This window comes from Mastomys coucha, unplaced genomic scaffold (genome assembly GCF_008632895.1).
Source record: "Mastomys coucha isolate ucsf_1 unplaced genomic scaffold, UCSF_Mcou_1 pScaffold18, whole genome shotgun sequence".
Lineage (NCBI taxonomy): Eukaryota > Metazoa > Chordata > Mammalia > Rodentia > Muridae > Mastomys > Mastomys coucha.
Window position 1 is genome coordinate 76,785,986 of NW_022196900.1, and position 4,507 is coordinate 76,790,492.

The 4,507-nt window shown below is 45.2% G+C and overlaps 1 protein-coding gene across 1 annotated transcript in view; it reads right to left on the minus strand.

Moving 5' to 3' along the window:
* Positions 1 to 2,442: 2,442 nt before the first annotated feature.
* Ppih (peptidylprolyl isomerase H) overlaps positions 2,443 to 4,507 on the minus strand; it is a 20,873-nt gene continuing 18,808 nt past the window's right edge. Inside the window, exon 10 of the mRNA XM_031378460.1 lies at positions 2,443 to 2,610. The gene's annotated coding sequence lies outside the window, so the exon portion shown is untranslated. The remainder of the gene's footprint in view (positions 2,611 to 4,507) is intronic.

Sequence of the window (4,507 nt, forward strand, 5' to 3'; positions counted from 1 at the left end):
TTACCACCTGCCTGTCTCCTGTCATAAGCATAGGCTACATCTTACTCTTCTTACTGCTTCAGCAGAGGCTGGCAGGGCGGCTGTACCAGGTGCCAAGGAGCTCAGCTTCACAGCCCCCTCACAAGAATACCAGATTGGCACAGCTGTTCCACCTTTCCCATCTCATGACAATCCCACCCTGTCCAGACACTCACAGCCCTCTCCTTAGCATGAGTGTTTCTTACGCTCTCTGAAGTCTGTTTACATAGTGACAGGAAGTTGCTTAGGGACTTTTTGCATTTTACCACCTTGTCCCCAGTGCACAGAAAGGGCCCTTTAAGGCAGGTTCTGTTCTAGAATCTGACCTGGTTCATCTGCCTACATAGTTGAGTAATCTCTGACCATGAGATAGAAGAAAAAAGAATGGATGGGCATGGTGGCACCTGGCTGTAATCCCACCAAGTAGGAAGAGGCAGGAAGATCCAGCCTGGTCTACATAGTGAGTTCCAAGCTACTCATGGCTACATAGCAGACCCCATCCTTCCAAAATATAGGAATAAATACAATAAATACCTCATGAAAGTTGCATCATACAGCTTTCTTTCTTCTTCTTCTTCTTTTTTTTTTTTTTTTTTTTTTTTTTTTTTTTTTTTTTTTTTTTTTTGGTTTTTCGAGACAGGGTTTCTCTATGTAGCCCTGGCTGTCCTGGAACTCACTCAGTAGACCAGGCTGGCCTCGAATTCAGAAATCTGCCTGCCTCTGCCTCCCGAGTGCTGGGATTAAAGGTGTGTGCCACCACTGCCCAGCGGCGCAGCTTTCTTTTTGTATCTGTGCTTTTGGGACAGTGTCTTGCTCCATAGCCCTGGCTTTCCTGGAATTTAGGTTGCTCTTGGAAAGTCAAAGATCCACCTGAAAGGCATGTACCACCACACCCAGCTTAGAGTAGCTCTCTCATTCTGACATTAAGCTCCATAATGGGAATATTTCCATGTTGGACTATTCTTTCCAAATAATTTCCAAGACATGTTATTTATATCTGTCCTCTGTGTGTGCATGTATTTTGAGGCAAGGTCACACATAGCTAAGGTTGGTCTTGAGTTTCTGATTCTCCTGCCTTCACCTCCCAAGGGCTGGGATTACAGGTATGTGTCACCACACCCATCCACCCTGTTCTCCCCTGGATCTCATGATATAGCTCAGACTGTCCATGAATTTACTGCAATGCCCCTACCTCAGACTCCCAAGTGCCAAGATAAAGTATGTACTACAATGCCTTTTCACTGGCCCTTTCAGCAGCACTGAGGTAAGTATATAACACTCTTGGTTTACTGAGAAATCTGGGAGCTGAGCGAATATAAACTTCCCTTGAGACCTTCATGGCTCAGGGTTGGAGAGATTGCTCAGTGGTTAAGAGCACTGGCTGCTCTTTGGGAGGTCCTGGGTTCAAGTCCCAGCAACCACATGGCAGGGAATCTGATATTCTCACACATGTAGGCAAAACACCAATGCATACTTAAAAACCTCCATGGGGACCCGGTAAAGATTCTCCTACCCCAGGATTTGTACTTGATCAAGACATATTCCACCAGATGGTCTCCTCCCCTCCTCCTCCTGGGGCCACAGCTAAGGAATCTTAACCTGCTGGGATACCCTGGGCTACCTACTGCTACCTTTGTCCTTCAGAGTGAAATCCAGAGGACCCTGAAAGGTAGATGCTTTGATATACACAGCACTTGGCCCTTCATGCTGGCTCCAGAGAGCTAGTCCTAGCTGAAGCAGAGGCAAGGTGACAGGACAATCCTTACAGTTGCTCAGAAGCACACACCAGCTCTCCTGAGGTCTGGCTGGGTCTGTCCACCTTCCTAGTCCTGACTCAGACAGGAACAGCTTTCCCTCTGTTTTCTTTTGAATGCAAGTCATGACCTAAGTCTGCTGTTGCTTTTCCTGGTATTTTGGGTTTCCTTACTTTTTCTCTAAAGCTCTCCACCTTCCACCTACCCATTCTCCTTGTGAAATGATTCTTTAGAGGTTTATTGCTTTCTTGCTCTGTTCTTTGAGACAAGGACTCACTGTGCAGCCTCATTAGGCCTCAGATTCACAGGCTGTCTCTGCCTCCTGGTGCTGGGATTAAAGGTCTGTGTCACCAGCCAGCTCTGGAAGCTTTTTATTTAAACTTAATTAAACTGTCTTATTTGAATAAACTTTGGCTTTTCTTGACTTTAAAAATGAGCAATACAGGACTGGAGAGATGGCTCAGAAGTTAAGAGTACCAACTGCTCTTCCAGAGGTCCTGAATTCAATTCCCAGCAACCACATGGTGGTTCACACCATCTGTAATGGGATCCGATGTAATGGGATGCACCCTTCTGGTGGTTTGTGTCTGAAGACAGCTACAGTGTACTCATATAAATAAAATAAATCTTTTTTAAAAATGAGCAATACAAATAACAACTACATAACGCATGCATTAAAAAAAATTCCTTTATTTACAGTTCAAAATTTAAACAGGATTATTGGTTCTAATCTGTGATACTTCCAGGTCCTGGATCACATACTGTGGAGACAGGGAAGCAAACACAGGGGCCAGTCCAGCTTATCAGGGGAGAATGTCACACCAAAACAGCAGAGGACCTAAATGGTAGAGACAAGACTGTGAGGAGAGAGGGGTAAAGGAACAGGAAGGGGACATTCCTCCCAGGAGCTCTCAACTCTTTTTAGTTTTGTTTTTTTGTTTTTTTTCGAGACAGGGTTTCTCTGTGTAGCCCTGGTTGTCCTGGAACTCACTCTGTAGACCAGGATGACCTTAAACTCAGAAATCTGCCTGTCTCTGCCTCCCAAGTGCTGAGATTAAAGGCATGCGCCACCACTGCCGGGCTAACACTCCCAACTTTTAAATCTTTTCCATAAAGACTAGACTTTCATCCCAGCACTTGAGAGGCAGAGGCAGGCAGATTTCTGAGTTCCAGGCCAGCCTGGTCTACAGAGTGAGATCCAGGACAGCCAGGGCTATTCAGAGAAACCCTGTCTCGAAAAACTTAAAAAAAAAAAAAAAGGAGGTTTAATGACTTGACTAAGGTCATACATAGAGTTAATGAACAGTGTTGGGGCTTCTGCGGAGTTCAAGGACTATGTCATCATCTGGCTTTGATGGCTGCTGCACATGGCCTTGTAGGCTAGCTGTACTCAAAGAGGAAGACATGTATACCCAGGTACTATTGCCGTCTTTCTCTTACCAGCCCTCTTATGTGGCACACCACCTGCTAGAAGACAGTGAGTTCTAGTATCATAATGTAGGTTCATAAAGTTTACCTGGGCCCTCAAAGTGTATAAGAATGCATAACTGCACTGTAAACAGCACTGTAATCTACAACAGGGACAAAGGTCTGTGACATCAGGCACTGTGTTCTCAATAAAAACCCTTGCTTCAGGTGTTTTCAGTCAAGACAAAACCAGACATATATTTGTGATAGCTACACTGTGTTGAGTGCTGTAAAGGAACCTGGTGGAAAACACTGACCAGACAGAACTCAGATGAGCTGGAGGGACATAGGCAGGATTTCTAAACTGATATTCACCATAGGTATGCTTCAGGAGGGAAAGACTTGGGATATATACACATATACAAACAATGTAGGAAATTAAAGAAGAAATAGGACAACATTAACTAAAAAGAATGTCTTTGCTGTCTCTACTCCGCAGAAGTATCTACTAGTAGCAGTGTGCTTTTTAGCTCCACACGAAGAAGTTCTGAACCGTTCAACAGAGTGCCATGTGTGGTAGCATACTGGATCTCAACAGACACTTCATTTAGAAATCTTGCCTTGGCTGGCAGTGGTGGTGCATGCCTTTAATCCTAGCACTTGGGAGGCAAAGGCAGGTGGATTTCTGAGTTCAAGGCCAGCCTGGTCTACAGAGTGAGTCCCAGGACAGCCAGAGCTACACAGAGAAACCCTGTCTCAAAAAAACCAAAAAAAAAAAAAAAGTCTTACCAATACACAGTCCCCTCTTTTCTTTTTCAACAGTACTGCATGGAAGAGCTGTGAATGTAAAGACAATGTAGCAACCTGCCTCTGGACTAAAGCCAGACATTCTACCTCTCTCTCCTGTGGCAGTTTCCCATTCTCACATGCCCCGAAGGAAGGTAAACACATGTGGCCACACCTTGCAGGTATCAAGGGTGTCTGTCTCTTTTCTGCCGTCTTTATTATACCTGCTATATTTACAGTGTCAGGTGATATCATACATGATAAAGCAAGCCTATGAACACTGATTCTAGCTGGAGCACCAGGGTGGCATTTTCTCCTGGGCTGGGTTTCTCCATGAAAGGACACACCCTGTAGTCCTCCTTGCTGAGCCTTGCCACTCACTATTACTGGTGAGAACTCACCAGAACCACTCTCTAACAAATCTTCTGGGGATTTGAAGTACATTGAAGTATGAGAGCCGGGTGTTGGTAGCGCACACCTTTAATCCCAGCACTTGGGAGGCAGAAGCAGAGGCAGGCGGATTTCTGAGCTGGAGGCCAGCC